At 36.2% G+C, this 26,765-nt stretch overlaps 1 protein-coding gene and 1 long non-coding RNA gene across 3 annotated transcripts in view; both read left to right on the top strand.

Annotated features, from left to right (window-relative positions):
- Positions 1-26,765, top strand: part of DACH1 (dachshund family transcription factor 1) — a 432,209-nt gene that overhangs the window by 43,609 nt on the left and 361,835 nt on the right. The window lies entirely within an intron of this gene.
- LOC123384452 lies at positions 7,382-18,558 on the top strand. Its single transcript, XR_006595550.1, has 2 exons — positions 7,382-10,627; positions 12,815-18,558. It is a non-coding gene; the product is annotated as an uncharacterized LOC123384452 (long non-coding RNA).

Below are 26,765 nucleotides of genomic sequence, written 5' to 3'. Positions count from 1 at the left end.
GCCTTTCATTCATAGCTCAATAGCTCTCTAAAGTTCCATTGTCACTTTTTAGTATCATTATGTGCATGCATGTAGAAACAGGAGGGTTTGCTAAGAGATGGAACCCTTTTAATTTTTTGAAAGAAATCTCTACATCCAACATGGGGCTCGAACCCATGACCCTGAGATCAAGTGCCGCATTTTCCATTGACTGAGCCAGCGAGGTGTCCCAAAACCCTTTTAATTTCTGACTTGAACACATTAACCCTTTCCTTTTCTTAATAAGTAGAATAACTCTGCTGGAGTTTTAAAAATGGAAACATGGGAAACATGGGATTACTTACCTTCATGGTTTACAGTCCTACCTTTTTAGTAATTACAAAAAGAAAAAGGGCATTTTATGGAAAGTAACGCTTTTGTTTATTATGTTTATGTACAATGTAGGAAAAAATAATTTCTTCAATTAAAAAAATTTATAAACTCATTTAATTATACTCAGCTTTGCAGAAAATTATGAGTCAAGACATGCCTTTTGGGAGACACTATTTTATTGTTCATGACAGAGTCCCCTGAAGATACATTTTCTGGGATTTTTTTAATAACTATTTTTATAACTATTTTATACTATTTTTATAACTTTTTATAAGCTATAAATTAAAATATGCATAAATATATTTGCCTTTGTTCTTTATGCATGACATTATTTTCAGATTATGGTTTGATTTCTTTTCTTTTTGCAGAACTATTAAATTATTAACAATGAAAACAAGAGGTGGTATTTTGTTATGTTTTGATTTTTTTTCCTTTAATCCTTTCCTTCTTTCCTTTGAAATCACATAAGGCCCCACTGGACTGTTAGCCACTATATTCCAACATGGAGGCTTTGAAAAAATACTCATCCTAACCTTCCTCTTAAATTGCAGTGTCTAAAGTGACAGGTTAATTTTAAATTCAGGTTTGATTGAGCATATGCCACTTTTTTTTTAAACATGCTTTACATAACTAAAATAGAGCTGTCTTTAGAAATCCGTGTATTAGGAAAATGAACTCTAATCAAGGAAAGTTTTCCTCAGTAAATGCCTTTCCACATTCAGTGCAACTTTTTGGAAACATGCAGCATGTTACATACAATAAGATACCTAAGGGTTATGCACGCAGAGCACCAAATGCAAAGAAGTGCACTTTTCCTTAATTTAAGAAATCCATTAGAAAGGAGTTAAAGGAAATAAAGGCATACTTCATTTTACTTTCACTGTCTCAAAGGTAACAATATTAATCCATGGAACATTCCGCAAGATGCCATCTTGATCTTTGTGGGGCTCTGTTCACTACAAATATAGTGGAAGTTGCATTTCTTTCCCATGTATGGTATTGACATAGAATTTTTTAGTAAATGATACTAAAAGAATCCCGGGCATATTTAGGATTGGATATTATTGAAATGTGTGTGTATGTGTGTAATTTGCTGGCTTATATTTTGAACAAAGCAGAGGGTAGGGCCACCAGCCCCCAGGCAGTTGAAGTCCATGTATAAGTTTTGACTCCCCCACAAAACTTAACTACTAGTAGCCTCCTGTTGACCAGAAGCCTACTGATAACATAGTTGATTAACATGTATTTTGTATGTTGTATGTGTTATACACCACATTTGTACAATAAATTAAGCTAGATAAAATAAAAATGTCATTAAGAGGCTTTTAGGGAAGATAAAATATCCTTACAGTACTATGCTGTATTTATTAAAAAAAAAATCACGTGTAAGTGGACACAGACAGTTCAGTCCTGTGTTATTCAAGCGTCAAATGTTGATGATGCTCTGCTAGTTCAGCAGTTACCAAAAGGAACTTATTAAATAATACTGTGGTAAAGAGACTGTTAACATAGTGAATGCCTTAAACCATAGGGTGATGGTTGGAGAGAGGAGCAAACCCCAAAATTGTATATTATTGTAACTTAAAAAATAGTTAACACTCTTATCATTTAAGGGCTTAGATCTAAAAAATAAAGTTTCATTAGCATTCTCACCTTACAGGAACATTTCAAGTAGAAATTGAAGACTGCATATCATGCAGAAAACAGAATGCAGCGTAATTTGGGGAAAAATTAAATTAACAGGCTCTGTGATTTTTAAAAATCTCAGAATAAGCGAACTCAGAAGGGGTCTCAGAATCATCTACCCAGCTTCCCTTAATTTACAGATGGGTTACCTGAGGCATACAGAGGGACTTCATGACCCGAATGGAGAAGAAAACTATGCATACTCTTGCAATGATGGATGGAAGTAGAGGGCAGCGGTAAAGAGGAAGATTTATTGGAATAAATAGACAATTTCATAATCCTCGTCATGTACTTTTTCTTAATATAAGAATTCCAGAGGCACCTGGGTGCCCTAGTCAGTTACACGTCTGACTCTTGATTTCAGCTCAGGTAGTGATCTCACGATTGGGGGATCTAACCCCGTGGAGGGCTCCATGCGAGACATGGAGCCTGCTTGTGATTCTCTCACTCTTCCTCTGTCTCTGCCCCTTCCCCATGTGCGCATATTCTCTCTCATTCTCCCTCTCTCTCTCTCGAATAAACATCAAAAAAGAATCCCATAATAAAGCAGTCCAGAAACTGAAGATAGGCTTCATTTTGCAATACATATTGAGAATTTAAAAACTGATAGCATAGGGTGTATTATGCTAAGCGAAGTAAGTCAGGTAGTGAAAGACAATTACCATATGATTTCAGCCATATGTGGAATTTAAGAAACAAAACAGATGAACATAGGAGAAGGGGAAACAAAAGAGAGAGGGGCGAACCATAATAGAGACTGTTAACTATAGAAAAACTGAGGGTTGCTGGAGAGGAGTTGAGTGGGGAATGTGCTAGATGAGTGATGGGTATTAAGGAGAGCACTTGTGATGAACACTGGGTATTACATATAAGTGATGTGTTACTAAATTCTCCTGAAATTAATATTACACCATATGTTAACTAACTAAAGTTTAAATAAAAACTTGAAACATTAAAAAAATAAAAATGAAAAAATTAAAAAGAAGGGAACATCTTACAATTTTTATGTATCTCGTCATCAAATATTATACTTCCTTGCATCAGAAATACACAGACATGAAAGCATATGCCTGTGTGTACAGGTTTGTATATAACTATTTTATCCTTATTGTATGTATAAGCTTTTCATGAAGCTATTTGGAAATGAGCACTGAAAGTCTTAAAAATTTATGCTCTCCAAACTAAATTTCAGTTCTAGAAATCTGTTCAAAGGAAATAACAACAATCTAGAAGTCTGAATTAAAGTGCCATGGAGCACAGTGAAAAATTTGAAATAATCCAACTGCCAACAGTGGGCACTTGTGAATTAAGTCCTGATGCATTCATATGAGGTTATATTATGTAGCAATGAACACTTTTGTTTTCTTTTTTTTTTTTAATTTTTTAATGTTTATTTATTCTTGAGAGATAGAGGGAGACAGAGCACAAATAGGGGAGGGGCAGAGAGAGAGGGAGACACAGAATCTGAAACAGGCTCCAGACTCTGAGCTGTCAGCCCAGAGCCCCATGTGGGGCTCAAGCTCACAGACCGTGAGATCACGACCTGAGCCAAAGAGGACGCTTAACCGACTGAGCCACCCAGGCACCTCATATGGTTTTCTAAGTCATCGCTGACTATCCCTTTGTTTGAGATTATGAGTATGGTGTTTGTTCAACTTTTAGAAAAAATAAGTTCTAGGTATGTTGGTTATCATAGCTTATGAATTATATTAACCTCTCTATTCCTCATAGTCTTCTAATGTAATATTATTCATGCTTCAGAATTTGAAAAAGTCATTTCTCTAAGATATTTTTCTTTTCCTTTCTTTTGTCTCATGTTTTTTGTTGTTTGTGTTTGTTTGACTGGTTTTTGGTTTGTTGGGTTGTAGTCTAGGCGCGTGTAACTGTTTCTGTTTTATTGTTTGGCATAAAAAATAAAAATTATGTAATTCAAGTCTTAATATTAAGATAAGCTTTTGATAGTCAAGTAGTGTAAAATTTCCTGACTTGGAGTTTTAATGTTAGCAATGTTGAAAAAATTTTAGAGTTTCAAAATATACCCATAACAAACCTCACAGAAGTTTATACACTATATATGATATACCTACATATGTGGGAAAAAGCTCTTTGTTACTAGATAGTTAAAATAACATGTTACTATATAGTATGTGGATAGGGTAAGTCATTTTTTAATCCTAGTAAAGTGGAAAAAAAAAAGATTAACACTAAATCAGCTAAAAGGAGCTAAATACCATGTAAAAGGATTAGTCTATTGAGGCCCTGGTGACAAATTGGAGAAGTGGTTGAACTCTCTCGAATGGGGCCAGTTTGATTAGTAGTCTGTAGGGTACATCTTCTACTCTGTCTGCTTATGAACTTTTCCAGAGTTGGTCCTGGCTTTCTTAGACTGTGTCTTCATGAAGAGGCAGATTTGACCACTTTGAAGTACAGCTATGGGCTATCAGGTTCTTAGGGAGCTGTGTTATAGTCTAGAACTCTGGTGTTAGATTGGCAAGTTTCATACTTTGGAGGTTTGTTTGTTTGTTTGTTTTTTCATTTGAGACGTGATTGATGGTGTGGTGAGATGGTCAGAAGAGAAACATGAAAACACTTTCTCCTTCCATTTTTCTCTCTCTTTTGGTTGTTGCATTTGAAGATAGTTGCCCTGCCACTCTTTAGAACAGTTTTTAGAGGACAGTTGATAATCCTATCCTTTCTTCATAGGAATCCAACTAGGAAAATGATGTATTACAAAAGAACACTTCTAATGCTCTTTCTGCATTGGAGTATGGATTTATAATTATGTCCTCCTCTACTTGTGATTTTAATTGATTTGCATATACAAAAGGATATATTGGTATTTTAATTTGGAATACACTGTGCTCTGCTTTTTACCCATGGTTTGATGCATTAGTTCAAAGCAAAAACTTTCAGGGAATATGATATGAAACTTAAAAATTAAAACCTCAAAACCTCTAATGCATTCCTTAGCACTTGGAATAGAATCCATGCATTCTACCACGGCTTCAGCTAGATTTTGTGGCAGATTTGGGGATTAGAAAGGGTCATCTCGTGGGCAGTTGCCTCTGCTCAGTTGCAGGAGGGTGGTGCGACAGACCGTGTGAAGAAAAGCATGCCTCTTCTTGGCTGGTGTAGGGTAAAGGCATGGTGACAGGTACTGGGGCTTCCTTGACACCCGTTGGCTGGCCCACATACCACTCTGACAGTGCTGTAGATGCACTGGTCTTCCTGGCATTTCTTTCTTCCACACAAATTCCACCCTGTGATTTCTTCCTGTGACTAACTTCAGTCTTCCCCATTAGGTGTCAGTTACATGACACTGAGCCAGCTCTGGTTCATCCTAACTAATGTTGCCCACATCTCGCACCCAGACACCCACGCTTTGCTACATTATGTGATGTTGTTGTTGTTTTAGCCCTTAGCAACATCAGGAATTATCTGATTTGTTTACTTAGTTTTGTTTTCTCCTCATTGCAATATGAAATCTTCTGAACAGGGGCTTTGTTCTTTCACTACTGGATATTTAGTGCTGAAAACAGCACCTGATGCTTTGAAAGAAATCAATTACTGTTTGTTAAATGAATGACGAAACAGAACCTTTACTCTCTCCAATTTGCTCTCATTCTGTGGTGGTAGAGAATGGAGTTTGTACATTCCTATTATTTCTGCTGGCGGAAGGAGAAAAGGGTAGAATGAAAGGATCAGTTCTGAATGTGTGTTTATATCCACTACGGAAGTACCTAGTGTTACCTAGGACTATGAAAAAGGCTTTTAGCTCGAGGCTGCCAATCCCAGGCCAGGACTACATAAAATAAAAGAGAGGATGTCGTGACACTCTGTAAAGTTCTGGATATTTTCCATGTGCTCTTCCGGATCTACACCACATCCTTTGCCACTTGGCCCTGCGCTCTGGGAGCCAAATTTTTATGGACTGTCTTATTGGCCTCTCTTGCCCTCTGTCTTCTGGATGTGTTCAACCAATGGAAAGTGCCGGCTGGAGATCAGGAAGAGAGAGTGGGGTCAGGCATTTATTTCCTTTACTTCCTTCCTGCTGTCTTAATGAGGTGTGGCTTCATCCCCTCCTCCAAAGTCCACAATTCCTACAGGGTGATATCTTCCTATAGCTTCAGCTCCTCTGCAGTTGCAGTAACTATTTCACCTCCTAGCCCTTTTAGGCCTCCCACCCCTTGCAGCCCCAGGGTGCCACAGTCTCCCTTATTGGTCGACTTCAACTCTGCTGATATTTTTTGCAAATACTCCCTAAATCATGTAACTCTCCTCAATTATAACACTTGAGGGGACTGCATTCCGTGCTGAGACCCTGATCGATACAGGTCCCTTCCTGGAGTCTCACAATTAGAGAAGATGTATTTAGGAGACTAGCACAAGAGCCTGGAAAGAAAATGTGCTTTTAGAGCTTAGTAGAAGCTAAAAGAGACAGGATGGCATCTGAGTCAAAAGTAGGTTTCTTAATTGTCCAAATCACAAAGGAGGAATCACTTTTAACACACAAATCTTATCTACTTTGAATTTTTTGCTAATGGGAAGGTAAAAATTCTACATTTGGAAATTTACTGGTGAATATTAGTGAATATTGATGCCTAACCTAGAAGACGACTGTTGATGTGCAAGAGGAGAGACAGGAAGACCAAATTGGTGGAGACCCTAGAAGAGGCAAGAAATGGTAGGAGCTTGATACGGGTCACAGCCCTAGAGGTGGTGAATCCACACCCTGCGGTGACTTCCCGCTCTGCCAAGGGAAATCTCACTCCTCAGTGGGACTTCCAGACATTGCATGCAGACAGATTTATCTATTATCTCTCTCGCCAACCTCACCTGCAGTCTAGCTACATCTACAGTAACCTTCTCTTTGATCTTTCATTCACCACATCAATCCTCTGGGAGTGTGTTTCTCATTCCTGAAGTCTCCACTTTAGTTTCCATTCCTCGGAGTGACTTTCAGAGACAGCTCTAGCTGAAGCACACCCACACCCTATCACTCTCTATCAGGCCACCTGATTTTATCTTCACTAGAGCATGTGTTTATTTCATTTACTTATTTCCTATTTCCAACTTTAAGTTCCTTGAGGAGAGACTCTCTTGGACCAGTTCAGTGCTGTCCAATAGAAGTATAATGTGAACCACACTGTGAGTTAAAATTTCTTATAACCGTATTTAAATTTTTTTTTTTTTTTAGCGTTTATTTATTTTTGAGACAGAGAGAGACAAAGCATGAACGGGGGAGGGTCAGAGAGAGGGAGACACAGAATCTGAAACAGGCTCCAGGCTCTGAGCTGTCAGCACAGAGCCCGACGCAGGGCTCAAACTCACGGACCGCGAGATCATGACCTGGCCGAAATCGGCTGCTTAACTGACTGAGCCACCCAGGCGCCCCTCTTATAACTGTATTTTAAAAAGTTGAAAGAACTAAGGGAACTTAATTTTGACAATACATTTCATTATGTAAATGCAAAATGTTATTGCAACATATAGTCAACATACAAAACTTATTAATGAGATATTTTGTAATTTTTAATACATGGTCTTTAAAATCTGGTGCATATTTTACACTTATAGCCTGTGTCAGTCCCGACTAACCACATTTCAGGTGTTCATCAGTGACTCTTGTCACAGGCAGTCCCTGTCTTGTTTAGTGCAGCTGTACTTTCCTGGTGTTTTGCCAGCATCACTAGCTCATACAGGAGTTGTCTGCCATTATAAGAGATCAGTAGCATCCAGTAATTGGCTCACCAACTGATAGAATTACGTTGCATTTAGGCATTTCAGTCCATAACAACATGGATTGGAGATTTCTCCTTATTGGGGCCATGGTTTTTCCTGATTATAGAGAGAAAAGGTTGGACTAGATGACCCTCAATGTTCTTTCCAGTTGTAGCGTTATATATTTTTCTTTCCTTTTATTTTTCTTCACATATCTCAAACTTGCCTTTTCCCGACAAGTATAGTGCAGGCAAAAATGGGATGCAGGGTCACATGCCTCTGAATCTTGTAACAGTATCATTTAACTGTGTCTGCCGCATATACAAAGACAGTGCCTTTTCCAAAGGAAGCTCCAATGGATTTTTATTGCTACTGCATTAACTTATTGCAAAGATATGTAGATACTTTTAGTGATGTATTTTTCTTTCTGATTTATTAGATATTTTCTAAATTTTGTTAATTTTAAGACAGCCCTTTGTTGTTGTTAATATGAGCTTATTTAAAATCTGATTACAATGTTAACATTTTCTTATGTTGACATAGCCTATTATTCATGGTTATGCCTGTTCAGTATTCAGTATTATACCTATAATGTAAAATTTTGCTTATATCATTTTTTGAGTTTTATTCACTTGGGAAAATGTCAAACCATTTCCCTAAAAAGGACTTGAAAAATCACTCAAATCAGTGTTCCGAAAGGCAGTTAGTGTTTTTTCTTTTTATCACTGTACTCTTTAATACCTTTTCCAGTTATTTTAAATTCTGATATGCCTAGTTGTCTTTCTTTTTATAAATGGCTATAAATGTTATTACCACCTTGTTTGAAAATGTGTAATTTCACAGACTGTGTCTATATGTGAGAAAAAGTGCTTCACCCGTTCACCAAGTTAAAAAACAGTGTTATTTTAGGCAATGGTAATACTGAATAACATTGTGCATCGAAGCCTGGCTCTTGCTCAGTTACTCCTCCCCCCCTTTCTTTAGAGCCACATGAATACTTTCCAGCCTACACCTAGAAAACAGTCTGTGGTCGTTTTTACTTGGACAGTCTTGCTCCAAGGAATATTTGGACATTAGCATAAAGGTTGCACATGTTATACAAAGTGTAATTAAAGAAGCTTTGATCCCCAAATGTCAACTAGCTTGCTAAGTGTCATAACAAAGTGTCAAGCATCTGGTATACAGTTAATTTGTAGTCATTAACTCCATATTGTTGATGTGACAGTTTGTTAGCAAAGCAAGCTTGACAGTTGCATTTTGTTCTTGATTGACACCTACAGACCTCCCCACCCGTTTAGTTTACATTCCTGTTGAGGTTTCCTCAGGTTGCATTTTTACTGCTTAATTTCCCCCAACTTATTAGTTGAAGTGCTGGTAAACTTTTAAAAACACATGCTATGTTAGTACTGAATTTCACGTTTCTCCTCTAAAGTGTTCTAAATTTGTAATAATGCTGGAAATAAAGAAATGTTGGTGATCTTTATTCAGAATCTAAAGATTTGTTCAAGTAATGTGACAGCCCAAGCATTATACTGATGCATAATTATCACAAATAACATATTTATAATATGACAATTGCTATGGCAATTAATCTAGTCAGCCCTAATTTCTTGTACAGTTCCATTAATTTTTCCACTTTTCAAAGGCTCAGAAAACAGATAACTGGATACTTCATCATATTCTTAATTGCATTGATTTAATCCAAAGAGTCCATTACAATCTAATTTCAGTCCTTTAATGTTTTAAAATTTTACTTGTATTGAATTATATGCAACTTGTTTGATGCCAAGTTTTTACCACTGTTATTAATAAAATCCCATTTAAAAATGTTTTGTAAGACACTTCATTCTTTACTCTCATATATTTTCTCATCATAGCAGTCCTTCATTCATATATGCAGGATATTACTTTAATGAATTATGTTTATGAAGAGTCAAATATATTTTTATAATATAATATAATATATATAATATAATATAATATAATAAATATAAATACATAGCATGTGTATGTGTGGATGTTAACAACTTCCACTTATTTTGTTTCTGTAGTTTGGAGTGGTTGTATAGCTAAGCAGAATGTGTAATTTATAAACTTGTATATAGTTGTGGCAGCAGTCAGAGGTTTCATTCACTAAAGGTCATTTTTTGAAACTGTGTATTTGGAAAAACTAGACTTTCTAGACAAGCACAATGAAATTGACTGATGAGAAAGTTCTTATATTTATATTCAGTTCATCTAGTTCATTTTCTACTAGCAGATAAGGCCATAGTCAAATCACTTGTTGATAGGATGATAACCCATTTATTTCACCACTTGCATCAACTTTATCTTTGCCCTCAAATAATTATTGCAAGAATGCAACATCACAGGATAAGGAGTCCCTGCTCAGGGCTCAACGTCTGAATTCAAGCCTTTATTTTGTCGCCTAACTGGCCCTATAGATAGCTTCATTTACTTAGGCCTCATGACTTTTGATCTGTAAAATGAAATCACTGGGCTAGATAATCTCTTATGTTTCTTTTAACTCTAAAAATTATAAATTTGCATGTAATTTTGCATTATGATTAGAAAAGAGCTATCCATTTAAATATATGTTGTGCCCTCCTAGAACTTGTGTTTTGAGTGGTGTGTATTTTACACTTCCTGAACATGCTGGCACATTCCTCATCTGTTAGATGGCTTGGGTGAGAACTAATCTCATGAAATCATATTGCAGTTTTGCTCTTAAACCTGGTGCGGTTGCTTTCCTTTCCCAGTTGTACTGACTTTAAGTCAGAGGAGGAGTGAATTCTCATTCAGAATGGAGAAAGGAAACCTTGTTAATGGAAAGATGAGAAGGTATCTGTGGATGGAGATGAAAACTTGGGTATGTATGTCAGGAAAATTATGGGACTTCAGCTTGAATGTAAGCTATTGGGTCTGACACACTTGGGTTGATCACTAGCTTGTTCACACGTTAAGACCTTTAGGCAAATAACTCAACTCATAGGATCCTCTTCTTTATCCTAAGTGTAGAGTAATATCTCCCTTGCAGAATTTTGTGATATTAATGTTTATTTATTTTTGAGAGAGAGAGAGAGAGAGAGAGAGAGAGAGAGAGAGAGAGAGTGAGCAGGAGAGGGTCACAGAGAGAGACAGAGGGAGACAAAGAATCTGAAGCAGGCTCCACGCTCCGAACTATCAGCACAGAACCCGATGTGGGGCTCGAACTCATGAACAGTGAGATCAGACCTGAGCCAAAGTTGGATGCTGAACCGACTGAGCCACCCAGGCGCCACCAGAATTTTGTGATATTAAATGTCATAGTGATTGTGGATAAAACCTCTGTTCCTTGGTAGGTGCTCTAGAAATGGTGGTCATGATTACTAACTTAGTAAATTGAGATTACTTTTGAGTCTCTCCTCTGTTGAAGAAAAATAATAAAATCCAGTACTTAGGACTGGCATACATAAAATGACTGAGCACAGTGCCTAGAACATAGTCGGCACTCAATATTCTTTAATGTATGAAATCTATTACCTTTGTTTGAAATTCTGAATATGTTTAAGGAACTGGGCATATTGGACAACATTTTAGTGTAAGTCAAGTGTAAAACCTTTACAAAGAAGTTCAATTTGGGCAGTAATGGTGTGGAAGAGTAGCTATGAGTTTTCACATCTAACGAAGTGGGCCTGGGGCAGATCAAGCAATTTGAAGCTGACTGTGCTATGATTTAGCATTTATGTGGAGTCATGATTTAAGCACCAAAGTGTGATTTCCTTGGGTGATAATCCAACGGCAGTTTAGGTGATGTAGATATCTGAATTCTAAATTTGGTCATGATGGAGAATAAGCATTTTCCAGCTGTCTCCCTTTTTTGTAGCATGATTTTAGCCTCCTGTTGTTAGGAAAAATCTTAAGCTAAGTGGCTTCGGATATATTTGAATGATTAGTATATAAAAATGTATAAAATGGACACTGATGGGACATACCTAGTAAATGTCTGAGTCAATTGGAAATGGACTTCAGGGAACTGTTACCTAATTTATTTTAATTTATGCATATGATGATACCATTTTGATGCCCCCTAACCACCATTGACCTGTCCTTAACTACTGATGATAGTACATAATTTTGGAATGAAGATAATGTCTTTAATCTAAACTCATCAAGATAAGAAGAACAAACTTCTTTTAAGGGTAGAAGTTGGTCAAATACAATCAAAGCAGCAGTAAGTTTTTAAAATTATTCTGTAGCTCTAGGATTTTTGAGACAAGTAGACATGGAGATGTATCATCAGTATGTACTATGCTGATATATTCTGTAAGAGAGGTAAGTGGAGCCCAATGATCATGAACAGTTCAATTTATATTCTTATGATTTTGAAATACTCGGGGCGCCTGGGTGGCTCAGTCGGTTAAGGGTCCGACTTTGATCTCAGGTCATGGTCATGATCTCAGGCTCAGGTCAAGATCTTGCAGTTTATGAGTTTGAGCCTGGCATCGGGCTCTGTGTTGACAGCTCAGAGCCTGGATAGAGCCTGCTTCAGATTCTGTGTCTTGCTCCTCTCTCTGCCCCTCCCCTGCTTCAGCTCTGTCTCTCTCTCAAAAATAAACATTAAAGAAAAAAGTCTTAGAAATACTCATTTTTTTTATTACAGTACATATAAAATTGGAGCTCTCTGCCTAATATTTAAATATATATATCCCTTGAGTTTAATTCTTTGTGAAATCTATCAACAAATCATAAATCCAGAGTCAAAATAAAATATATGGAAGGCCCTGTGATACTTGAAATTAGTACTGGGAGCACAATTTTAAATAGTTGTAGGCCAGTTTAGTTTGAGAGTCAGTTTTTGGAAGATGTCAAATACATAAAAGGAACAGAAATGTGTAAATTCATAGAGAATGAGGAAAGATACAGGGAAAAGCTATTCAGTTCATTGTTCTCTAACTTATAAACACTTCAACTTGTAATAAAAGATGTATTTTTAGATACCTTTTACCACCTTCCATGGAGACTTACAGTTTTTAAAAAATATTCTTAACAAATATTCACTTATCTGTTTTCACAGGAAGGCTTTATTAACCTTATTACATGAAAGCGGGAAGTGAGGTTCAGGGGATTATGCCGAGGGATGTTTCCATTGACTTTATGCTACCCACTATTTGCAGCAATAAAGCAGGTAAAATGGGAAAGGGATACCATAAGGAGGGTACTTCTGGCTTGATAAGAACCAAGGCTAAGTACACTCAATGATTTTTCAGAGAGCTTCTCTTGGTTTCTTGGCATTTAGTTAGATACTCTCAAGGACGTCAGAGGTTCAGTAATTGAATGGTAAACTAGTGGTTGGTGGAGTTCTCTGAGAGAGCTTTATTTTCTGGTAGACTATACGTTGTAATGGAGGAATTAGATGGGTCCTATCTGGTATTTAGAAATCATGCTAACTTCGAGAAATTTTTTGTTTCATAACAACTTGTTTTTTTTTCTATTCAGTGTGTAATATATAATAGACATAAAATGTTTCTGTTATAGGCTTCTTTGGTTCAGTATCAATTATGCATTTATAATTACAAAAGCTATTGTTAATTATGTTAATATTTTACCTTGTGATGATTTTGCCCAGATCTTGTTGGAGAGCTCTAGTACAAGTCTCGTAGAAAACACTTTATGTGTACGTATGTAATACAGTATAAACAAATTGATCATGTGAATTTTGATATTTTAATTATAGTAGGACAGAATTATTTAGTAAGAAACTTCTTTTGGGGGGAAATATAGTCAGATAACTTAGATAAGGATAGTTAGTGAGTCTAAACCCTGTAAATATTCTTACAGATAGATATAAATGTAGATTCAACTATAGCTATAGATATATAGATTTTTCCCTGTCCTTATACACAGGCATAATTGGTGAGTTAGTATGGAAGAAGGTGAAATAGTTCTCTTATTTCCTTCAAATCAGTATCTATAAAATATTCACAGGATATTATTAAAAAGACACTTTGGTTCAGTACAGTGCTTCTCCATACTGATTTTCCTGTTGAGCTGCGACATTGGTAATCTATACTAATGAGTACAAGAGTCATTGCAGATTATAGTATTTTGTGAATTAGCAAGTAAGCAAAACACACAAATTAAAGAATCAAGGGCATCATAAAATGTACTGCATCATAAAACCTACTTGTTCATTTATTTTGACAAGTGTAGTTTAATTTAAATTATTTATGGTACTTTGTACTCTACAAGTAACTGTAACGTAGTGAATTTTGTTAAAAATAATGAAGTTGAAGCTATATGAGCTTTTAGTTATGATTGTGCTAAAAGATTAGAGCCATCAATTTATCTTCTTTACCATTTCTACAGGCAAATTCATAGTATTTTTTCTTCCTATTCAGAAGAAAAAGAGTCACCTGAGTCCACTGTATATCTTGTCAATGCTTTTATAACTTATACCTTAATGAATTCTTTGGGAATGACGCTCTTTCATAAACATTCCATATTCAACAAAATTCCGCCCAAATCCAGTGATTTGTGTCAGGTGCTCACTATTCTACTAAATTACATTATTCCTGTTAAGGCTTACACATTGGTAGTTACATATGATACAAATATTCCCTTGAATGGATTCTCCTTTAATTGCAAAGTGTATTGTGATAGAACACTGATTTGGGCATTAGATAAACCTGAATGCAAATCTTGGTCTTTTCCGTGTCATTTATCCATAGTCTCATCTGTAAAGGGAGGTATTCTTTCTAAATGACAGTGTTTTTGTGAATGTTAAATAACATAAGCAAAGTATTTAGTACAGGCCCTGGCATTTAATAGGCTTTCAGAAAGTGTTGGTTGTTATTATATTAACTGTTGTTAACCTTTGCAAAATTGTGGAATTGGCAAAGTTGGGCTCCGAGTCAGCTTCCACTTTCAACACTTCTGTGTGTTATTTTTCTTTCAGTGATAGTGACTCTTGTGTCTTTACATCTTCACCCCGTTCCTCGCGTGCACACACGCACACACGTACACACTCTGTATTCTCTACCACAGCCTTCTTAAATACTGGAAGACTATTAAATTCTTACTACTGCCCCTTCAACCTATTTTTCAGAAGATTCTGAACCCAACGGGCTGAGAATTCCAGAAGTAGGTGGGTAAATCTGTATCTTTTTCCTCTTCAGCTTCTTTTAACGTTGGGATCTACGTTATTAGTTAATATTTGATTATAATGTCGCCTTATATTTTCTCTCCTTTCTGCTACAACTCTGTATTTATTTGTCCAATTAGTTTGGATGATGAAGATTTGTATCATTTGAGTATATATGTTTTGTTATAAAGCTGTTCTTAAATAAGACTGTGTCCCATGTAGAAGGCAGTACATCTTTGTTTGCAAGGAATAGAAAATTAATGTTACTATATGTTGAGGGGTAATAACATTCATTTTTTTCCTCCTTACATTTTGAGTTGACTTTTTTCTTGAGTTTTATTTATTAGTTAGTGGCACCATTTTCAACTTTAAAAGTGCACTTGTTAATATTATGATTCTAAGTACACTTTTCAGCATAAAGGAATTTTTTTCCTTTTCACATATTTGTTTCTACTTGAGATGTGTTATTAACATCTCATCAGAAAAAGGTTTTGCTAGTCATAAAGTTATTTCTAGGAATATACATGACAAAACTTTATGAAAGTATAACAATGATCCATTTAGTCCTCCTTTATGAAGACATTTAAAGCATATAAATGGTCTATGCTTTAAAGTATCCTTCAGAATTACAAATACGTTAAGGAATCTAATTTGTATGCGCCGGTGTTCATTCCCGTGTTTGTGCTGGCTTTAAGTAGCCGCATAGCTTTTAATTGTGAGGTTTTAAGTTCTGCAATTAAAATTTACCCTTTTTACTAAGAGGGTTGAGTGATAGTTTTTGATTTACTTTAGACAGTTTAGACAAATTATATTTAAAAGAGCATAAAGATGCACAGAGCATTTCCTGATTCAGAGAAGGTCAAAGTGTCTTAGTCGCATTTTTTGAAAGTTTTACCTTGAATAACTAATGATTCCTCCTACTGTATTGACTAAACCTCGCTGAAGACATACAAGTAGGATGTCAAACTGCTCCAGAACATTGACTTCTTTGAAATCAGTGACCAAATGACCTTGACAGAACAGGGAACATGATATTTTATATCTTAAGATATTATATTAAAATCACCTCTATGAAGGATGCAGAATCAGATTACATTAGTGCCTCCAATGATGCTTATATTTCTTTTCTGATTACTTTTGTGTTTATAAAAATAATGAAAATTCTTTGCAAACTACTAGAAAATCTCTTTAGAGCTTTGGCCATATCAAAAGTGTAGTAGAAATTTTGCAGGCAGATGTTTAATTTGATCAAGGCAGACCATAAAATGGATAATTCTGGTCCATAATGAAAGTTGAGGTCACAGAAACAGGTTGTGGAATTGTGGAATAATAACAACAACAAATCTTTTGGAGACTTTTTAGAAGCGGCACATTAACAAGGGATTGCAAATTTGAAATAGAATTTAAATTAATTCCTGAAAAATCTGGAGATACCTGTGTAAAGCAGTGAGAAAAGCATATGGAAATGTAGATGTGGAAATGTAAGAGAAAGCAATTTGAGGTCTACTTGGCATAGCTTCATATGGTGGGCCCGTTGGTCCAAGGTTGGAGGTGATATCAGAGATAAGGTAATGGTCACATCATGAAAGGTCTATGTGTCAGCATATTAAGTAGGGGAGATGGTTGTGTGTTCAAACTATATAAATTACTCTCATAACATTATTTCATGGGGATGATATTACCACCAGGAAAATATTCAGGAGATAGTGGTGAAGCAATGTTAGAAATTATGAGAACCTTTTAGGCTTATATTACCCAGGCAGTGTCAGTTGAGACATAGAAAACATGACAGATCCAAGAAATATTTAAGATTTGAACTGAGAGATATTGCCAAATTATTTGGATGGAAACAAAAATTGGGGTGTGGATTAATTTCTTAAAAATACTTTTATTTGTTGATTTGTAGAAATGAATCACCAAATGTTGATATTACATCCATGTAATCATACGACCAAAGATAACGTAGTAGATTCATATTTCCAAAAATATTTATAAATGAAGGGAATAATAGCTTAAAATAAAAACCAAAGTTAGTTTTTGGCTTTAAGACAGAATAAAAATTTACTTTGACCAGTCTTAAAGCCACACACTTCTGTTTTCTCTGTGAGTTTGTAAAGATTTATGAAGCTACCCGATTGTTAATGGCAAATAACAGCTGCTATTTTTACATATTCAGGGATTTTTTTTTCTTTTTTGCAATCTGTGATAAATACTGGCAGAGCATTATAAAATGACAGGGGTGCAGAAAGCGCAAATGAACTGGGAAAAATGAGGATCCAATATTTATTCTAATCTCACTGAAACTACAGTTTTGAACTATAAATACAGTAGCAAATAAGCTTATTGGCATGTTTCTGTGTTGTTGTTTTTGGATATAAAGCTCCCGTTTTAATAGACAATTGCTAATTTAGCATAAATATAACGTGTGAGTGTATTATGTATGCCATTATAAGGGAAATGATTTACTTGTTCATTCTGTTCTGTAAAAGCAGGGACTGCCTTAGGCAAAACTGCAAAGCCAGAAGTTCCCCTCTCGTGCCCTCCTACAACTCATTCTGGGAACCCAGCTCTGCCCTGGACTTGTCACACTGCCACTATCTACTTCCCCCCGTCCCTGGGTGCCCAGGATGGTGTTCTCTCCATATTTCTTATACTAGAATGTAAATTCACATCTACTTGATGATTTTTAGATTCATAATCAATTGATGAAAAGAAAGTAACTAGTTGTGGTATGTTGACAAAAGTGTCATGACATTTTGGAAGGACTCCATCTTTTTGTATCAAATCCAAATAAACTGCTCTCTGTGGAGATTTTAGGTTCAGTAGAGGAAGATGTTGATATCATCATAGGTTAGAAAAGGAAATATTTGGAGGCAAGCAGACCAAGAGTAGTTAACGATATTGTGAGATAATGGTGAGTTTTGAGAGATCTGATCAGGCAATTCTTCACAATATGTAATACTGCTTAGATTTAAATAATTTTATTTTGATTAGAATGACATTAACAAGTACTGATATATAATAATAGGTAATGCCGAGGTTTTTGTACTTACGTCTTTGTTCTTGGGTAATTATCAATGGCTGACTGCTTATAAGGCAAAAACATTAAAAAGAATAGTATAAAATTTTTCCTAGTTAAAAATAATGGAAAAGAATTAAATTGTCAAACTATATTCTCTTAGACTCTAAGTGAATTTTGTGACAAGTAAGTTCTATTATCCCAGTGTGTAACATCAATGCCACAGATCAAAAGGAAACTTTGTAATTCAGTGCTATGATTCTAGAATGTCTCATGAAAACTACTGAGTCTCAGCAAAATACTTTGACCTTTATGGCTAAACACCTGGTCAATTTTAAATAATCTAGGATGACATTTCTTGGAATAGACTCAAAATTCTAATAAATGGAAGAATTGGAAAATATATCTCTTTTAAAAATCCTTGATCATCCTTTGATGACAAGTCTCACAAAGAAAAGAGTATAAAAATTAGAAAGTATTCAAATGGATTTTATTATCACATTTCTTTGGCTGAGCAAATATAAGAACTGTGCATTTTCAACCACTGTAAAAAGAAACAAAAATCTCTCACTAAAAATTACCAAAATAGCCATCTAATTAAAAAAAAAAAAAAAAGCCTTTTCAGGAGACTCTAACAGTAAACCAGAATATTCAGTACGTTTTAGTTCTGTATTTCTGACATTTACAAGGACGACAGACAAAGCAGAAATAAAATGTTATATGTTTCTTCAAAAAACAAACCACAGCTGGTGGGTTTAATTTTATTCCTATCAGCCGTGACAGCAGCCTTTTTAAATATTGAAAGTGTGAGTTAAAGCTTCTGCAAAACAGTTGCCATATAAATTTCCTTAACCACTATTAATTATATATGAAGTAACAGAAAATTGTCCTGGTCTGTTTGGGGCGGTTTTTAACGTAAGAGAGAGAGAGCAAATGTTGGGTGCTCTCAGTTTACCAAAACCTTCCAGAGAAGACAGTTGAGTGTATATATCAGCCTGCCCTCCAAACTGTTGAAAAAGTAGTCTTCAAGATTCCCTCCTTGTTTCCTGTTCTTGTGATACTTTGTTGATAATTATATGTAAATTCTAATTGAACTCTTATTGAATCTCTACAAAGGTGCTGTCTGATAGGACTTTTTCTGATGATGAAAATATTCTATGCCTGCACTATTTAGTCCAGTAGCCACTGATCATATGTGGCTATTATCACTTGAAACGTGACATGTGCAATGGAGGAACTGAACTTTTTTAGTGTATTTAATTTTAAATACTTTTAATTGAGACAGACACATGTAGCTACTGACTATTGTATTGCTCAGTGAAGCTCCATAGCATAGAAGGTACATTACTGTGTTCCATAGAAGATAAAATAAACAAACCGATAAACAAAAAAAGACTTCCCGTGTGGTAGGAAAAATAAGAAATAAATGTATATGTAAATAATTAGGTATAATGCAAGCCAGAATATTATAAGTAGTTATACTAAGAAAACCAAAACAAGATATTGGAGCAAAAAAGTAGGGAGACACAAATTCTAGTGTGATGGAGGATGATGGAGGTTTATGAAAAGATGGACATTTGTGATGGAGGTTCATGAGATTAGTAGAAATTTAAAAAATATATACATTTAAAAATTTTTTTTAATGTTTGTTTTGAGAAAGACAGAGCATGAGCAGGGGAGGGGTAGAGAGAGTGAGAGAGAGGGAGACACAGAATCTGAAACAGGCTCCAAGCTCTGAGCTGTCAGCACAGAGCCTGACATGGGGCTTCAACTCAGAACCGCAAGATCATGACCTAGGCTGAAGTCAGACACTTAACCAACTCAGCCACTCAGGCACCCCTAAAATCTATTTTTTAATGTTTATTTATTTTTGAAAGAGAGAGAGACAGAGCACAAGCAGGGGAGGAACAGAGAGAGAGGGAGACATAGTATCCGAAGCAGGCTCCAGGCTCTGAGCTGTCAGCACAGAGCCTGATGCAGGGCTCAAACCCAAGAACCGCGAGATCATGACCTGAGCCAAAGTCAGATGCTTAACTGACTGAGCCACCCAGGCGCCCCAAAATTAGTAGAAATTTAGACAAGCTTTGGGTAGTACTTTGAGTTGGAGTTAATTTACAATGGCATTCCAGATGGAAGGAACTTTGTGAGCCAAGTCAGGGTTTTGGAAAATAGAGGGCATATCATGTGGATACTGAGTGATAAGATTTAGCTAGAGTGTCAAGAAAGAACCTTGAATATTGGCTAAGTCCATCACATCAAGAGCCTTTATAGGATGGGCAAAGAAGTCTTATTTTGTTGACAGAAGGGAATCTTTAAAGAGGTATGGAGGCCAATGGGAGGTTATAAAATAGCTCAGGTGAGAGGTGTGAGGCCAGAATTAGAGGGGTGGCAGTGGTGAAAGAATGAAAGTAGGAGGGGAAAAATGGCAGTGTAGAAGGATCCTGAATTCACAGACACACTGAATATACAGCTGCCTATGTATATTGATCAGTTCCCTCTGAGAAAGACCTGGAAACTCACTCAACAGCTCTTCTGCAACAAAAGATAAAATGGCAGCATAAAAATGGGTAGGAGAGGTGCAATGTGATCACGCCAACACCTCCACCTGCAGCACAGCAACTCACAATTGGGAGAGATCTTGCAAAGCAGGAACTGCTCTCTGAGGAGTGAGGGGTTTGAGTCCCATAGCAGGCATACAACCCTTGGGACCTGCACAGAGAAGTGAGCCCCCAGAATATCCAGCTTTGGTAAACAACAGGGCTTATGTTCAGAGATTCAAAGAGCTACGGGGAACTGATACTGCTCTTAAAGGGCTCGCATGCAGAGTCACTCACCCCTGGGCTCACCATGACAGCAGCCATTTGAAAAGTGCTTAGACTATTTGTGAAGGAGATTCATTTGCTGATATGGAAGATGGTCAGGAGCCTGATGGAACTCCCAGATGGAGGTGCTGGTGGACACCACTTTTGCACTCTCCCTCTACCTTGCTAGTATAAGGAGGCACACACAGTTCCTACAGTCTCCAGCAAACCTGCTAAAGCTGGTGGGCGTTCACGATCCCTGCTCTCCCCTGATGCCCTGTTAAAGCTGGAAGGCGTGTCCTGCCCCTGCATTCTCCAGCTGCCTTGCTAAAGCTGGGGATGCACACAGACCACACAGGGACTCCCCTTGATTGCCTGGTACTGTGGTCAGGGGAGAGCTTGCATTTCTGAATCCTGTGGGACTGTAACAGTCAGAGAAACAGTTTTCGGCCTGCTACTGCTCCCACCTCCCCGCAACACCCACGGTCAGTAGATTGGAACACACACCCAATCTTCCTGTGAAAAAGGTCTATTTACCTGTCATGGAGCTTCAGCCTGAAGGCAGGCTCAAGTTTGCCACAAATCTAGAGGCTACAGAGGTGCGCCTAGGGAATGTAGGCCAGGGAATACCACCTTTGTGCTCTCCCCTGGTCTCACTACAGCTTACTGGTATCTCCCAGAAAGGAGTTTATGTACTCATCTGGATCCCTGATTTTTACAACTGTTGCCATGGGGGCACTTCCAGATCAACTGGCTTGGAGGCCAGCAGGCTCTACAACCATGGTCCCACAGGACTGTATATACTTCCATAATTTAAAAGAGCTGTGGCCTAAGGGTCTGGCTCCCTCCCAACCAGCATGAAACTGAGATCCTTCCCTCTGGAATACTGAGAGGGAATACTGTGCCTCTTGGCACAACCTCAACAACCAGGACCTATCAAGAGTAAATCCGGCTGCTTAGACAACACAAAGATTCAAGAGATGACCAAGAACTAGGGCATGGTTGAACAACAAGTCCGCTCATTTTAGAATGTGAGAAGTAGCTGTTTCACCTAACACATAGAAACAAATACAGAGAGTCAAGCAAAATCAGGAAATAGAGGAATATGTTCCAAATGAAAGAACATGATAAAACCTCAGGGGAAAAAAAAAAAAAACACCTTAATGAAACAGACATACCAGATAAAAGAGTTCAGTGTCATGGTCATAAAGATGCTCACCAATCTTGGGAGAAGAATGGATGAGCACAGTGAGAATTTCAACAAAGAGACAGAAAATATAAGAAAGTACAAGACAGAAGTCATGGAGCTGGGGAAAAAAAAACAAAACTGAAATGAAAACCACACCAGAGGGGTAGAGGAAACAGATGAAGCAATGAGTCAGGAGACAGGGCAGTGGATCTCACTCAAAAAAAAAATGTATACATATGTATATATAATATAATAATATAATATGTATGTGTGTATATATATGTATATAAAATATATATATATATAAAATATATATATGTATATATATATATAAAATATATATATATGTATATATATATAAAAAAAATGAAGATAGCCTGTAGAAGGGACCTGTAGAATAGTAACAAGAGAACTAACATTTGCATTATAGGGGTTTGGGAAGGAGAAGGGAGAGAGAAAGGGGCAGAAACTTATTTTAATAAATAATGGCTGAAAGCTTTCCTAACCTGGAGAAGGAAACAGACATCCAGATCCAGGACACCCAGAGAGTTTCAAAAGTGATACCCTTAAAGAGATCCACATAAACATATTGTAATTAAAATATCAAAAGTTAAAGTCAAAGATAATCTTAAAAGTAGCAAGAGAAATACAACTTGTTGTGTACAAGGGAACCCTCATAGGACTATATACAGATTTTTCAGCAGAAACTTTGTAGGCCAGAGGAAGTGGCAAGATACATTCAAGTCCTGAAAGGCAAAAAAAAAAAATGTCAACCAAGAATATACTTGCTGCCAAGTTTATCATTCATAATTGAAGGAGAGATAAAGAATTTTCCAGGCAAATGGAAGTCGAAGGAGTTCACCACAAGTAAATCAGCCTTAGAATAAATGTGAAAGGGACTTCTTTTAGTTGAAAAAAAGGCACTGATTATGTGGAGATTTGTGCTATTGAACAACCAATAGGTCAACAAAGGAATCAAGGGAAAATTAAAAAAAAAATGCTTTGACACAAATGAAAATGGAAATACAACATACCAAAATCTACGGGCTGCAGCAAAATCAAAGCAAAGATGAGAGTTCATAGCGAAACATGCCTACTTCAAGAAACAAGAAAAATCTCAAATAAACAATCCAACTTTATACAAACAAGGACATCCACTCTTGCCATTTTTATTTAACATAATATTGGAAGTCTTTTTAGTCGTAGCATTCAGATAAGAAAAAAAGAGAGGCATCCAAATTGGGAAGGAAGAAGTAAAACTGTCACTATATATGATTTCATATATAGAAAACTCTAGAGACTACCTCTCACATGATTAGAGCTAATCAATAAATTCAGTAAAGTTGCAGGGTACAAAATCAGTGTACAAAAGTCTGTTGCATTTCTGTACACTAACAACAAACTATCAGAAAGAGAAATTAAGTAAAAAATCATTTACAATCATATCGAAAAGAATAAAGTACCTAGGAATAAATTTTACTCAAAAGGTGAAAGATCTATACACTGAAAAGTATAAGAAATTAAAGACACAAATAAATGGAAAGAGGTATCATGGATTAAAAGAATTAATACTGTTTAAATGTTCATACTACCAAAACAACCTACATACTCAGCACAATCCCTATCAAAATTCCAGTGGCATATTTCACAGAAATAGAACAAACAGTTTTAAAATGTGTGCAGAATTACAGAAGACCCCAAATAGCCAAAGCAGTCTTGAGAAAGAGAAACAAAGCTGGAGGCATCACATGCCCAGATTTCAAACTGTACTACAAAGCTATAGTAATCAAAATAGTGTGGTATTGGCATTAAAACTGACACATAGATTAATGGAACAGAATAGAATGGAACAGTAATAAGACCACGTATGTATGGTCACGTAATTTATGACAGAGGAGGCAAGAATATACAATCGAGAAAGTACAATCTATTCAATAAATGGTGTTGGGAAAACCGGACAGTCATATGCAAAAGAATGAAACTGGCCTGCTACCTTACACTAGGCACAAAAATTAACTCAAACTGGGTTAAAAAAATTATATGTAAGACTTGAAACCATGAAATTCCTAGAAGAAAACATAGGTGATGAGCTCCTTGACATTGGTCTTGGCAATGTTTTTTTGGGCCTGACTCTAAAAGGAAAGGCAACAAAAGAAAAAAACAAATGGGACCACACAACGCTAAAAAGCTTCTGCATAGCAAAGGAAACCATCAACAAAATTACAAGATGATTTACTGAATGGGAGAAAATATTTTCAAACCATATATAAGAGGTAAATATCTAAAATATATAAAGAACTCGGGGCACCTGTGTGGCTCATTTGGTTAAGCAGCTGACTCTATTTCACCTCAGGTCATGATCTCAGATTCAGATCAGGTCATGCCCACAGTTTGTGGGTCTGAGCCCCATATCGGATTCTGTGCTGGCAATGCAGAGCTTGCTTGGAATTCTCTCTCTCTCTCTCTCTCTCTCTCTCTCTCATTCTCTCTCTCTCTCTCCCTCCCTCCCTCTCCCTGTCTTTGCACTTCCCCTGTTCTCTCTCTCTCAAAATAAATAAATAAAAATTTAATAAATAAATGTATACATACATTTATACATACATACATACATACAATAAAATATATAAAGAGTTCATACAGCTCAATAACCAAGAACCCAAATGATTCCATTAAAAAGTGGGCAGAAGAACTCAGACACTTTTTCCAAAGAAACTCAGACATTTTTCCAAAGAAGACATACAGATGGCCTCCAGGTACGTGAAAAGATGCTCAACATCACTAATCATCAGGGAAAGGCAAATCAAAACCATAGTAAGATACCTCTTCATAGCAATTAGATGGCTACTATCAAAAAGACAAAAAATAACAAGTATTAGCAAGGATGTGGGGAAGAGTGGACACTCATGCACTATTGGTAAGAGTGCAAACTGGTGCAGCCACTATGGAAAACAGTATGGAAGTTCCTCAAAAAAATAATAATAGAATTCCATATCATCCAGTGGTTCCATTACTAGGTAATTTATCAGAAGAAATCAAAAACGCTAATTTGAAACAGTATATGCACCCTTACGTTTATTGCAGCATTATTTACAATAGCCAAGATATGAAAGCAACCTAAATTTCCATCAGTGGATGGATGGATAGAAAAGATATGGTGTGTGTGTGTGTGTGTGTGTGTGTAATGAAATATTATTCAGCCATAAAAAAGAATGGAATCTTGACATTTGCAACAATACAGATTGACCTTGAGGGACTTATGATAAGTGAAAGAAATCAAACAGAGAAGCAAATACCACATGATTTCACTTATATGTGGAATCTTAAAAACAAACCAAGCCAAACAAAACAACACTTATAGATACAGAGAACAGAAAGGTGGTTGCTTGAAGTGGTTGCTTGGGGGATGGGCAAAATAGGAGAAGAGGACCAAGTGGAACAGACTTCCAGTTACATAATAAACTAGTCATGGCGATATAATATATAGCATGATGACTATAGTCAGTAATATTGTAGTACAAACTTGAAAGCTGCCAAGAGAGTACATCCTAAAATTTCTCAACACAGGAAAAAACTTTTTTTTGTAACTTTGTATGCTGATGGATAGTAAGTAGACTTATTATGGTGATCATTTCCCAGTATAGAAATATTAAATTATTGTGTCGTACATTTGAAATGTTGTATGCCAGTTATACCTCAATTTATAAAAAAAAAAAGAATCTCCACTTCCTCTGCTGTCAGTCCTTCCATGACTTCATTTGCTCTTAAAGTTTGAAATCTTTAAAATGAGAAAAAAATAAAAGATAAAGAACAAAGGTGAAGGGCATAAATTTCTTGAGTGCATTCTACTATATCTGCTCATGGAGGCATATTTCTTTAAAATGGGAATGTGAAAGTCAGTGTGTTCCTCCTGTGCATACTTCGGCCTTCTCAGCTAAGTACCTAATTGCTTACATAGCTATTGCTTGTAAAGTGCCCTGTTCTAGGCACAGACAGGTGAAAGTGTCTAAGAATACAGCAGGATCCAACAGTTTAGGCTGTTTAAAGAAAGGGTGTGGAGATGTGAGCACTACTTTTCACTATTGGATTACACTATTAGCTAGTAAATGGATGGGAGGAATAAACAAGAAATACAAACTTTCTGTTTCTTTGTGAGCTGATTTAAACTTGATTCCATCTTTATCAGTGGTGGAAGGACTTTAAAGCTATGTCCATGAAACAAATGTCTAGTGGGTTTGATGATTTTTTTTTGTTATGATTTACTTTTGAATGAGAATTTTAAAAATAGTTCAAGTAGAAACTTCAAGGTACAATGTAAGTTGTATATGTAAGGAACCATTTACCCTTAGGGATGGTAGTTACAATTATTAAACTTGGGAAATTTGCATATATGGTCATGGGCAAATGCATAAAACTGGCATAAAGATTTGGTGTATAAGATGTATTTCAGCTTAAACTTTATGAATATAAATTTCAAATGTTCAAATAAACAAATTAAAACTCCAGCTCTTTAGTAACTATTCTAGTTAAAAGAAACATGTAAAAGTATAGATGAACACTCGTACTTGTGAATTTTATCAAACTGTTAGGGAGGGTATTTGTTAAGAATCTGGTTGTGTAATGAAATTGCTAAACAGGATGTTAAAGCACTACCAGAAATCTTACAAATATTCAGCATATCAGAACTTGTACAAATGTTCAACTCAAAGTTTGGGCTCGTTCAGAAATACTTTCTGATATTAAACTGTGTTTCCCTCCCCCCCATAAATACTTCTCATATATGTGCCTAAGTTTAAGGGGAGATTTCAAAATAGTTATGTAAAGATTTATCCTTACATGTGTTCAAACACTTTGAAATTTTATGTGCAAAGTCGTTAT

The sequence above is a fragment of the Felis catus genome, chromosome A1, assembly GCF_018350175.1.
Source record: "Felis catus isolate Fca126 chromosome A1, F.catus_Fca126_mat1.0, whole genome shotgun sequence".
In the NCBI taxonomy this organism is placed as follows: Eukaryota; Metazoa; Chordata; class Mammalia; order Carnivora; family Felidae; genus Felis; species Felis catus.
The sequence above is the reverse complement of the archived record's forward strand: the minus strand, read 5'-3'. Positions and strand labels throughout refer to the sequence as shown.